Source organism: Microcaecilia unicolor, chromosome 5 (genome assembly GCF_901765095.1).
Source record: "Microcaecilia unicolor chromosome 5, aMicUni1.1, whole genome shotgun sequence".
Lineage (NCBI taxonomy): Eukaryota > Metazoa > Chordata > Amphibia > Gymnophiona > Siphonopidae > Microcaecilia > Microcaecilia unicolor.
The window spans coordinates 39,110,241-39,124,048 of record NC_044035.1 but is presented as its reverse complement, the minus strand read 5'-3'; positions in this window follow the sequence as shown (position 1 = coordinate 39,124,048).

The following is a 13,808-nucleotide window of genomic DNA, read 5'->3' as shown; positions in this document are numbered from 1 at the left end:
CAACACTTCCCTAAAATGTATTCACTATGCGGATGCTTGTTTTTTTTTGTTTTTGTTTTGTTTGATGTTTTTGCCCAGGAAATCTCTGCTCCTCTCTGTTCTCTGTTTCAGCTGTGAACCTGTTTGCAAATACTTGTGCAAACGGGTCTCCTCCCACGGCCATCAGCAAACAGGAAAATGAGTGCCCATCCCTTGGGTTTTACCTCCAGCCCATGTTCTTTTCCATGTTTTATTTTGTTTGATTTCTATTGATAACCTCCAGCCCAGAAAGCAAAACTGTTATATATATGTATATATATCTATCTATCTATAAAGCCAAATGGAGCAGGTTGGGTGGGGGGAGATGCAAGGTGATAAAATAGTGTATGAAATACATTGGCTTATTGCCTTTCATTTTCCACACTCTTCAGTTATACAGAAAGATTTTAAAAGAAAATCCAAGTTGTACTGAATGGTTTATTGTTTCATGACAATGTGAACTTCAAAGCCACACATGGAAAAGGCTGATATACATTAGTCAGCACTAAGGGGCATCTTCAATGAAGCATAAACACTGTTCTCTGTGCATGACAGGGAAACCACCAGCCCCTTTGACCTTCTCTCAGCTCAGCTCTATTGTAACATTCTAAAAATTCAAGTACAGTAGAGTCTCGATTATCTGATGTAAACGGGACCGGCCCGTTGTCAGATAAGTGAAAAATCAGATAATACGGAAAACAATGTTTACTTAAAAAAATGTTTACAATGTAACCCTGTAGGTTAGAATATGTTTTTAAATAAAAATACCTGGTCAACAGGATCGGGTCCAGTTGGTCTGGGTCAGGAGTCAGGAACGACAGTGACATTGCCACGACTAAAAGAGCAGGAAGGTGGGTGGTCTCAGCCCAGGCAGGTTCAGAGCTGAAGAGGCTCGCAGTTGAGCGTTGCTGTGGGTGAGGAAGTACTGTGGTAAATTGGCCCATCTCCATTCAGGCCCGACTCCTGACCTCCTCAGCGCATGCACAGGAAGACCATGCATGCACAACAGAACCCTGAGCAGGCCCAACACAGCCTGCTCCTCACACTCCTGCTCAGTCAGCCCGGACTCCTCAGGCGTTGCAAGAAAGTAGTCCAACGCCGCCCGTTCACCATGGTATTCCAGCGCCTGTGCCACCCCTCAACCGCGAGCCTCTTCAGCCCTGATTCTGCACAGACTCGGACCACTGGACCTTCCTGCTACCGTGGCAATGTCAATGTCGGTCCTGCCCAGGCTCGGACCACTGAACCTTCCTGCTATGACGGCAACCTTCAGCTGTGGCAATGTCACTGCTGGTCCTGTCTCCTGACCTAGACCACCCGGACCTGATCCTGTTGACCTGGCAACTTTTACAGAAGTTGGGGGGATAGTACAGGCACATATTTACACCTTCTTTGGAGCAGCTGTAAGTTTGTGTAAGAGGATTCGTGCACCATTATGAGTGAGTGAAGGAGATGCCTAATGGGTAGTGCAGCAGCCTGAAAGCCAGGGGAACCAGGTTCAATTCCCACTGCAGCTCCTTGTGACTATAGGCAAATCACTTAACCCTCCATTGCTCCAGGTACAAAATAAGTAGCTGTATGTAATCTGTAAACCACTTTGATTGTAACCACAGGAAGGTAATATATCAAATCCCCTTTCCCAGGATCCTTTTTGAGCATTTCACATGGGTCCCCTATTATGAAATTATTCCCCATAAAAGCATAGGATAATTATTATTTCCCATACCTTGTAGTACTTGATACAACTTTTCAACTAGTAACTAAAGAACATTGTGAAAAGTCCAGTAAATCTGTATGGCAATATATATTTCTTTTTTGTACATACACTGTTAAGCAATATGTAAATTTTCTTATAAAAAAATGAGGAAAAGACCTCAAAACACTTAATTGGCTTCTTCAAGGGCTATGCATCGACATAGATAGCATTGATCAATTTATGATCACGTGGAGGGGCCTAATTGAACGAAAACGTCTATCTCCATGGGCGTTTATCTCCGAGAACGGGTCCGTGAAGGGGCGGACCGAACCGTATTTTCGAAAAAAATAGACGTCCATGTTTTATTCGACAATTTGTGAGCTGGGCGTTTTTGTTTTTCAGTGATAATGGAAAATGAAAGCGCCCAGCTCAAAAATGAATAAATCCAAGGCATTTGTTTGTGGGAGGGGCCAGGATTCGTAGTGCACTGGTCCCCCTCACATGCCAGGACACCAACCGGGCACCCTAGGGGGCACTCTTACAAAAACAAAAAAAAAGGTAAAAGAGCTCCCAGGTGCATAGCACCCTTCCCTTGTGTGTTGAGCCCCCCAAATCCCCCTCAAAACCCACTGCCCACAAGTCTACACCATTACTATAGCCCTAAGGGGTGAAGGGGGGCACCTACATGTGGGTACAGTGGGTTTGGGGGGGTTGGACGACTAAGCATTAAGCAGCACAATTGTAACAGGTGGGGGGGGGATGGGCCTGGGTCCACCTGCCTGAAGTCCACTGCACCCCCTAACAACTGCTCCAGGGACCTGCATACTGCTGCCAGGGAGGTGGGTATGACATTTGAGGGTGAAAATAAAAAGTTGTGAAACATCATGTTTTGTGGTGGGAGGGGGTTAGTGACCACTGGGGGAGTCAGGGGAGGTCATCCCCGATTCCCTCTGGGGGTAATCTGGTCATTTAGGGCACTTTTTGGGGCCTTATTCGTGAAAAAACAGGGTCCAGGAAAAGTGCCCTAAATTCTAGCTACAAACGCATACGTTTTTTCCATTATCGGCAAAAGGCGCCCATCTCTCCTCGGCCGATAACCACGCCCCAGTTCCACCTTCGCCACGCCTCCGACACGCCCCCGTCAACTTTGTACGCTTCCGCGATGGAGTGCAGTTGAAAACGTCCAAAATCGGCTTTCCATTATACCGATTTATTCGTTTTTGTGAAATAAACGTCTATCTCCCGATTTGGGTCGAAATCTAGGCGTTTTTCTCTTTCAATTATAAGGTGGATAGTGTCCTGTTGGCAGTTGGCTCAACAAAGCTTCGAACTGGCGGAATATTAGTCGTGCAGCAGAATTTTGAACAGATTGAAGAGGAGAGAGATGGCTAAGTGGGAGACCTGTGAGAAGCAAGTTGCAATAGTCTAAGTGAGAGGTGATAAGAGTGTGGATGAGGGTTCTGGTAGTGTGCTCAGTATTAACTCTTAATACTCCCTTCTGGACCTGGGGACATCATTCTCATAGATGTTCTCAATATCATCAGGTCCAGTAAAACTAGCTTATAGTGTTTTGATGGGCTCTGGGTCAGCATTTGAAAACATGAAAAAGTGTACCTTGAAGTATGGTATTCTGGCACTTCAAAAGCAAAAGCTACAATCTGTATAATAATTCTCACCACCAACGTTCTAAAGTAGCTGCCTGTGTCCGTGGCTCCTGCAGTTGCTGAGCTAGGCTCCGTAGCCAGGCTGACGTCACTCACAGCTGATTCCCAGGCAGGGGGAGGAGTAGGGAAACACGCGGAGCAACTTGCTCCGCGTGTTTCCCTACTTCTCCCCCTGCCTGGGAATCAGCTGTGAGTGCGCCGCTCAAACACCCCCTTGGTGCATCACCCAAGCCCCCCCCCCCCGGCACACCAAACACCCCCTCCCCCTTCCAAAGCACATCAACACCCCCGCCCCCGAAGCACATCAACCCCCTCGCCACCCGCAGCTGCCACTGGTAACGCTGTCCGGCCGCTGCTGCTTCTTCTGTTGAGCAGCAGCGGCTGCTACAAAAAGAAAAAAGCCATAAATGTTTTTAAACATCAAGCCCGGCACCGCAGACAGCCATCAGGCATTGGCTGTCGGCTGTGCAGCCGCTCCTCCTCTCGCCTCCATGACACTGCCCCTGGAGTAAGACCCCGGAGGAGCGCAGCGACATGAGAAGCGAGAGGAGGAGCGGCTGCAGAGCCGACAGCCAATGCCTGATGGCTGTCTGCGGTGCCGGGCTTGATGTTTAAAAACATTTATTGCTTTTTTTCTTTTTGTAGTGGCCGCTGCTGCTCAAGAGGAGAAGCAGCAGCAGCCGGACAGCGTTACCAGTGGCAGCTGCGGGTGGTGAGGGGGTTTCATGCGCGGGGGGGAGGGGAGGGTCACTGGACATGGGTGGCTGGAGGGGGGCAGGGGGAGAGGAGGGTCACTGGACATGGATGGCTGCAGGGAGGCAGGGGAGAGGGAGGTGGGAAGGGGGTCCTGAGACCAGAGAGGTGAGGGTGGGGTGGGTGGGGAGCGGGGCCCTGCGAAAGGGGGGACACACACTCACTGTCTCTCACATACACTCTCTCTGACACACTCTCTGTTTATCACACTCTATCTCTCTGTCACACACACACACAGACACTCTGTCTCTCACACACTCTCACACACACACACACACACACACACACTCTGTCTCTCTCTCATTCTCTCTCTGACACACACACTCCATCTCTCACACACACTCTCTCTCAAACATACACACTCCGAGGAAAACCTTGCTAGCGCCCGTTTCATTTCTGTCAGAAACGGGCCTTTTTTACTAGTTTTTAAAGAAAAGGCACTGAGGCACTCCTGACACTTATTTACTGCAAACTTTAGATTTACAACAACCATGAGGCTGAGAACGAATATGAATTTAGTTTTCAGTTCTGGATATATTTTTGGTTTGTTTGTGGGCAGGTTATGCTTAAGCGATAGCCCCTCCAGTGTCTACCATAATGCAGGCTAGACAACCAGAGAGTAGAAACATTAGACCATTAGAATAGCGAAAAAAGAAAAAGCCTATTGCATGGTCCTCAAAAATTTTAATCCATAGTCTTAACTAAACGACAGATGAAAAGTAAGAAAATATGAATTATTACCTCTGGCATAGCAAGAATAGCTCACAGAGTCAAGCAAAATATGTTTGTTTATGTTTATTAAACTTGATATGCTGCCAATTCCAAAAACCGCACTGTCCCTGCTACAAACCAGAGATGTCAAAAGTGGATCGCCCAAAATTGGGTAATTTTATAAAAAATAAATATTATTAAAGTGGAGAAAAAGACCTCCATGAAAACCTCTCGACTAATTTAACATCACTGGATGCAATTACTTGAGCAGAAAAGGCCAGATTTAGTAAATGGTCTCCTCCCAAAAACAATTGGTACTCGATACTATTGATGAGCACCCCTGACAGAATAGCATTGAGTGCCGATTTCAGCACCGAATGCTATAATTTCTGGTGCCTAATTTGGGTGCACATCCCCAGTATTCTCTAATATCCAATCCACTGTACTTACCCATGTTGACTACTGCAATAGTATTTTTATTGGATGCAAGGCCCCAGTCCTGAAAAAACACGGCAGCCAGACTTATTTTTGGTAAGACGCGGTTTGAGAGCGCAACACCTCTCCGTTTAAAACTACATTGGCTTCCTATTATGGAACGAATAAACTTCAAAGTCCACACAATGATTCACAAAATTATCTACGAAGAATCTCCAACCTACATGTACAATCTGATTGACCTTCCTACCAGGAATTGCTCTACATCTTCTCGAACTTATCTAAACTTACCTTCCCAATTGTAAAGGAATCAAATATAAAACATACTATGCATCCATTTTCTCCACTGTAGGCAGCAAGCTCTGGAATACTCTACCAAGATCGATTCGTATAGTCAATAACCATCTACCCTTCCGCTACTTAAAACTCACCTTTTCAAGCAAGCCTACACATATGACTTGACTTAAATTAAAAATCCATTTACGATACCTGGATCTGACTACTTGACAGAACTTAAATATGCTTTTCCTATTGAATTCATCCCTCTTCGAACCATTATTATACATTCTTTCTTATTCACAATACTTTACCCAATTTACACCCTCTTCCGTTCCCTACCTATTCCACCTTCCTTCCTTATCCTTTCTTAGTCCACCTCTTTATATACTATATTGAAATGTTTTATTCATTTTGTACTATCCTGTAAATTTTGTTTTATTGTAAGCCGCATTGAGCCTGCTAACAAGTGGGAAAGTGTGGGTTATAAATGTTACAATACAATACAATACAACATTGCGTGCAAACTTTAGAAACGGCTCTGACCCGCCCATGCACCTCTCATGGCCATGCCCTCTTTCGGGTTGCGTGCTATGGGATTTGGGAGCACATTGTTATAGAATTGCAAAGTCCACACAAATTCAAATTTGTGCCAATTAGCTTCCAATTATTTATTTATTTTACAAATTTATATCCCACTCCAGCCACAGTCCTGGGCACGTTACAAAAAACATACATAATAATTAATAAACAAATAAACAATTCACATACGATAATAACATAAAATAAAATAAATACCTGATTTCTAAAACAACATGCTAATCTAGGGAAGCACAGCAGTTAATGAGTCTCATGACCATTAGGCTCTTGAAATAACCATGTTTTAAGCTCTTTCTTAACCTGAACAAAAGAGTTATTATTATGAAAAAAATACAATTACTAGCACTAATTGGCTCATTAGCCAATTTAGACCTGGATTGGCCACTGTTGGAAACAGGATGCTGGGCTTGATGGACCTTTGGTCTTTCCCAGTATGTACTTACGTAGATGGGCATACGTCTTGGATCGGTGCCCGATTATGGGTGCCACATACAGAATCCAGGGGAAAATGTTTTTCTTGCGTACATGGGCCAGCAAAAATTAGAGAAAACATTGGTAACAAGCCCAGACTGTACTATTTTCTCCTGGGGTAGGATAACCCTCCTGGACCTTCCATTTCAAAGATCATCCTTAGCAGGGCAGTTAATGGACCATACTGCCCAGGACAAGAGTTACTTTTCGTGCTCCCTGTGGAGTGGAGTGGAGGAGTAGCTTAGTGGTTAATGCAGTGGACTTTGATCCTGGGGAACTGAGTTCAATTCCCACTGCAGCTCCTTGTGATTCTGGGCAAGTCACTTAACCCTCCATTGCCCCTGGTACAAAATAAATATCTGAATATATGTAAACTGCTTTGAATGTAGTTCCATTTCCCTATTGGAGATTCTACATGGAATGTTGCTACTATTGGAGATTCTAGATGGAATGTTGCTACTATTGAGATTCTGTTGCTACTATTTGAGATTCTACATGGAATGTTGCTATTCCACTAGCAACATTCCATGTAGAAGCCTGCCCTTGCAGATCAGCAACGCGGCTGCGCAGGCTTCTGTTTCTGTGAGTCTGACGTCCTGCACGTACGTGCAGGACGTCAGACTCACAGAAACAGAAGCCTGCGCGGCCGCATTGCTGATCTGCAAGGGCAGGCTTCTACATGGAATGTTGCTAGTGGAGGAGTAGCCTAGTGGTTAGTGCAGTGAACTTTGATCCTGGGGAACTGAGTTCAATTCCCACTGCAGCTCCTTGTGACTCTGGGCAAGTTACTTAACCCTCTAATGCCCCTGGTACAAAATAAGTACCTGAATATACTATGTAAACCACTTTGAATGTAGTTGCAAGAAAACCAGTATTCCCTTTCCCTTCCAATGTGGGCATGTGTGCTTACAGATTGAGTGATCCCACTTCCACAGTATCAAAGTTATATTTTAAAGGAGGGGGTTCCTCATACACAATTCCTTATTATTAACATTTTAAGCTAAATACAATTTTGTGATTTGGACTATTATATTGAGTCAAGTTAAGGAACGAAAGAAGGTTTAAAAAATATAAAAAATATGGATCGAATGACGAATATATGCCCACCATAAGAAAGTGCTTGGCTCACAATTTCAGCCAAAATGGTGGTGACATGATTATCTGATAGATCCTAAATCAAATGACCCTTGAAGATTGTATAAGTATTGGATAAGATATATGCAGAGTTGGGTAATAATAAGGAATTGTACAGATTGAGTGAAGCATGTCCCCCCCCAAGGTTGGTACCCAGAGTGATCACTCCCCTTGACTACCCTTTGTGATAGTTCTGAGCCTCTAAGTCATAAGACCAATTAAAAAGTTTAACAGTGAGTGGGTGACAGGAGAAAATCAATGTGTGTATGGGGGTAGGAGAAGCTGCAGGACATTTTTTACAAGCCTCCATTTTTTTTTCACTTATCAGGTAAAGAGATACGTCATCAAATCCCCTAGAAACTGGAGCCCTCAGAGCCAGCAAGGTACTAATATTTTCTGAACCACAGAACTGGCATGTCCACAAAGGCCAAGCTGTAACCTCATCAAAAAGAACAACAAAATTAGGGGCAATGATGTGGGAGATGTTAGTTATTGTCTCATAGGAATCTTTTACTAAGATCAAGCATTTGGCATCTGTTTCCTGTGTTTAAATATAAGTATTCCAAGTTTTAAAAAATTGAAATTCTTATATTTAAAGGTGCAGAAAACAGACGCCAATGTGTGCTTCATGTTCGAGTTTGCCAGGCACATTTTATTTATTTATTAGGATTTATTTATCGCCTTTTTGAAGGAATTCACTCAAGGCGGTGTACAGTAAGAATAGATCAAACATGAGCAATAGGCAATTCAGCAGTAAAAATATTTTAATAACAATAAAAAAGTATGGCATGGAATACTACTTACAATGTCCACACAATATGTAAAAGAACATTATAATTGATAGTGAAGGGTAAAGCAAAGATGGAACATATGGAGGGGCATAATTGAACGAAAACGCCTATCTCCAAGAACGGGTCCATGAAGGGGCGGACCGAACCGTATTTTCGAAAAAAATAGACGCCCATGTTTTATTCAACAATGTGTAAGCTGGGCGTTTTTGTTTTTCAGCGATAATGGAAAATGAAAGCACCCAGCTCAAAAACGAATAAATCCAAGGCATTTGTTCCTGGGAGGGGCCAGGATTCGTAGTGCACTGGTCCCCCTCACATGCCAGGACACCAACCGGGCACCCTAGGGGGCACTTTTACAAAAACAAAAAAAAAGGTAAAAGAGCTCCCAGGTGCATAGCACCCTTCCCTTGTGTGTTGAGCCCCCCAAATCCCCCTCAAAACCCACTGCCCACAAGTCTACACCATTACTATAGCCCTAAGGGGTGAAGGGGGGCACCTACATGTGGGTACAGTGGGTTTGGGGGGGTTGGACGACTAATAAGCATTAAGCAGCACAATTGTAACAGGTAGGGGGGATGGGCCTGGGTCCACCTGCCTGAAGTCCACTGCACCCCCTAACAACTCCTCCAGTGACCTGCATACTGCTGTCAGGGAGCTGGGTATGACATTTGAGGGTGAAAATAAAAAGTTGAGAAACTTCATTTTTTGTGCTGGGAGGGGGTTAGTGACCACTGGGGGAGTCAGGGGAGGTCATCCCCGATTCCCTCCAGTGGTCATCTGGCCATTTAGGCCACTTTTTGGGGCCTTATTCGTGAAAAAACAGGGTCCAAGAAAAGTGTCCTAAATTCTAGCTAAAAACGCATACTTTTTTCCCATTATCGGTGAAATGCGCCCATCTCTGTTCGGCAGATAACCACGCCCCAGTTCCGCCTTCGCCACACCTCTGACACGCCCCCATCAACTTTGTCCGCATCCGCGACGGATTGCAGTTGAAAACGTCCAAAAATCGGCTTTCGATTATACCGCTTTATTCGTTTTTGTGAGATAAACGTCCATCTCCCGATTTAGGTCGGAACTTGGGTGTTTTTCTCATTCGATTATAAGCAGGATAGTTAGGTAAGAGAGTAAGAAGAGTTAGAAAATAAGGCGACTAATGTAAAGAAAGTTGCACAGAGATGGTTTAATATTGTCTCAGCTAGGGTAGGAGTGAGCTTACTGTGAAACACTTCTGCGCATGTGCCAAGCCTGTTCCCCCTTGCTTTCACTTTTACAGATTGCATATAATTTGAATGTCATTTCCTTTGAGCATTGGTGAGCTAGGTTTCTGTGCTGTTCCAGTGGTATGGTTTCTGCGCTGTTGACTTACTGCAGGAGTTCTGAGCATTGGCCTGACAGTGTTCAAACTGGGGGAGGGGGTTTGAAAATAAACAATGGGTCTGACAAGTCAAAAGAAACTGAGCTCCTAAATTTGTGACCTGTTTTCAGGCGAAAATTCACCTAAATCTAGGAGCTACCATTTTCTTGCCTAGATTTAAAAGCCTGCCTAATTTATGAGTCTAGTGCTAAGCTCCTAATTGGTTTTCTCTGCCCTAAATCCGCCCCTGTCACCACTCACTTTTTTGTACCTAAATTAGGTGAGATTTTGAGTATTAATGGAGGTTCTCAGGGTCTAGGAAATGTTCAAATAGGCCAATTTAGGAGGGTAAACCCTTTAATCGTCCTCAATGATTTGTAGATTTTAGTAGGAACTAAAAAAAAGTCAAGAGCGAATGCATATTTGCATCTTTGTGCCATTCTGGAAGAGTTTGAAATATAATGAGAACATGGAAATAAGTATGCAAATGGACAGAATTAGTTTATCCGTTGTCATAGACCACATGGCAAAAAATATAGTTGATTTGAATAATGTAGGCAGTGGTTACAAGTTCAAGCTGTCATGTTTTTTGGCTCCCTCGCTTTGCTAACTCCTTCAGTTCCAGTAACCTAAAACACACATAGGGGTTACTCTCCAACTAGGCATCTCCATTTAGGCGCCCCAAGTGTGGTAACAGCCTATTCTAAAGCAGCATCTGGGTACCCAGATTGCATTACAGAGTCCTAGCTTAATCCAGTATTGGTGCATTGTACATTCATGCGCTTGCAATAATACCAGTAGCAGTCTGTACTGATGAACCTTCCATCGTATTAGATTGGATGTGTATCGTACCTTGATATTTTATGTTGCAGGTTTATCATTATGGAACTCGTTTTCTTTTGAGATTCGCTGTATCAATTAAAGGCCTACTTATTCAGCAATGTTACTTAGCAATACACATAACAGCCAATAAGAAATAAAATGAGATAAAGGGATAGGGAATTATTTACTTTTATCTCTCCACACTCGTCCTTCCCTACACCCCTTCCCGTGCACTCCGCTCCATGGATAAATCCTTCTTATCTGTTCCCTTCTCCACTACTGCCAACTCCAGACTTCGCGCCTTCTGTCTCGCTGCACCCTACGCCTGGAATAAACTTCCTGAGCCCCTACGTCTTGCGCCATCCTTGGCCACCTTTAAATCTAGACTGAAAGCCCACCTATTTAACATTGCTTTTGACTCGTAACCACTTGTAACCACTCGCCTCCACCTACCCTCCTCTCTTCCTTCCCGTTCACATTAATTGATTTGATTTGCTTACTTTATTTTTTGTCTATTAGATTGTAAGCTCTTTGAGCAGGGACTGTCTTTCTTCTATGTTTGTGCAGCGCTGCGTATGCCTTGTAGTGCTATAGAAGTGATAAATAGTAGTAGTAGTAGTCTCTTGTAACCAGAGCTAATATTGTGATGTCATAATGCCTCAGGCCACCAATAAGAGCCAACCTCATCAGTGATGTCACAATGGCTTGATTGTCCTATACTTGGCTCACTTTTATTACATAGCTCTTTGAGCAGGGACTGTCTTTTTTCTATGTTTGTGCAGCGCTGCGTACGCCTTGTAGCGCTATAGAAATGCTAAATAGTAGTAGTAGTAGTAATGCTTTAAACAAATATCCTTGCTGTTTACTATGGATCTATGAAGAATATTATTGATGGTGTTTACTATGGTGTATCCTGTTTTTCCTTCTTTTTGATGGAGTTGTTTGTATAATGTTTTGTTATTTTATGCATTTGATGTTATTGTCTCTAGACTCAAACAAATTAGCTCTTCCAAATCCGACGCAGGTTCGTTACGATTCCACACACTCCTCTACTTTTTAGTTTCTTACTTCAAAACTTTGGAATGATCTCCCACCCGATATTTATTTATGACATTTATATCCCGCATTAGCCCAAGTGGAACTCAGGTTCAATGTGGCTTACATAACAATTAGAAAAGCATGAACATGTGCAAAATATGTTAACAGAAAGTAAAATACGTCATATAATGTTAGACCAGTAAAACTTGAGTTAGGAACAGATGTAATTTATTTATTTATTTGTTTGTTTGTTGCATTTGTATCCCACATAAATAAATAAATAAATAAATGTAATTAAATACTTAGGGCCTCTTTTACAAAGCCGCCCTACTGATTCTCAATGTGGCAAATGAGAGGAAGCCAATTCAATTCCTATGGGCTTCCTCTCATTTGTCTCACAGGCAGTGCATTTTTTCTAGCAAAAAAGGTACCGGTACTCAAATGCCAGGCTAGCCTTCAGGGGTGGGGTGATCACTGAGGGACCCACCCCACAATAGCCAGGCCCCCTGCAGCCAGTCACAGAATCTATGACAAGGCAGAATTGGTGTGTAGAGCCTGAGCTCTTTCATTAAAACTTTGGGTCCATGGGTCAACTTCAGCAGACAATAGAAAAGGTGCCAGTACTCAGTACCCCCAAGTACCCCCTCAAAAAAAGCCCTGCTCGCAGGAATCGCTAGCGCGGCTTTGTAAAAGAAACCCTTGGGGCCCTGTTTACTAAGGTGTTCTGGTGTTGATAGCGCGCGCTAATAATGCTAGCGCGCCATCGTAAACAGGGCCCTTACTGATTTAAGCTAGATAATTTAAATATGGAGGAGAAAGGTAAGGGCTAGGATTAGCTGAGCTAGACAGAAGTAGTGGGAGATGGGATGAGGTAAAAATTAATGCCATGAGTTTATTTGAGAAGAGTGCTTATTTCCTTAAAGGCTAGACTGAAGAAGTGAGTTTTCCATCGACTTCGGAATAACAAATAATCATCGGTGCATTTGATGGTTTTAGGTAAGGCGTTCCAAATTTTAGTGCCTTGATATGAAAAGTTGAAGAAGATGAAGAATTAAAAATAAGAAGATAAAGATAAAGATTAGAAAGCAACAATAAAAGATAAAATATGAAGTGGGTAGATCTATGAAGAGTTACATGGCGCCCTAAAATATGGGACGCTGTGCCTGGAAGGGATTGCTAATGAAGATTCTGATGATCCCCATATATACAAAATATATATTCATATAAAAAGTTTCTTTAATGCGGGTCTTTTGAAAAAATGTGTATATATAAAAAAAATTGAAAAAGAGTGGAAGTTTGGGAGTTTACTGTGATATGTATGGAATATTCCCCACATCTATACAATTAGGTCTTTCTAAATAGATTCATTTGATATGAAAAGTTAGCAGTATGGACTGTTTTGTAGGTTACTTTCTTACAATTCGGGAAATGTAGGATAAGATCTTCTCTAGATGATTTAGAGGCATTATGTGAAGGTCATTCAATGAGGTTGTTCATGTATATTGGGGCCAAAACATAGAAAATCCCACCCAATATCTGTTTTGAACACTCGTTCCTTAAATTCAAAGCTTTACTTAAAACACACTTCTTTGGATTGGCCTTCTGTGAGACCAACTCGCACTCAGCTCGCGGGATATGAGCCTTGGGTTTCTTGTGGACACATTATTGTCAGTCTCTCATATGAATGAGATTATTTCCTATTTTTTTTAAATGGAGTTCTTTTATGTTTTATGCTACATGTTTTTATTGTAAACTATGCTGATTCACATGTTGGAAAATGTGGTACAGTAAGCATTACTATTATTATTAAACCAGCCATAGACCTGGCATAACTGTGGGCAGGGACGTGCATAACTTACAGTATTCTGTAAGTTACGTGCATAAGTGGGGGCCCCGCCCATGGCTTGGCAATTCTCCACCCATGTGCACACCCCCTTGCATTTATGCTCTACGGAGGAAATTCTATATATGGCGCTGAACATTAGGTACTACTTCCATGCTGAAATTTCAGCATGAAAATTAGTTCTGACAGACACAAGGAGCTG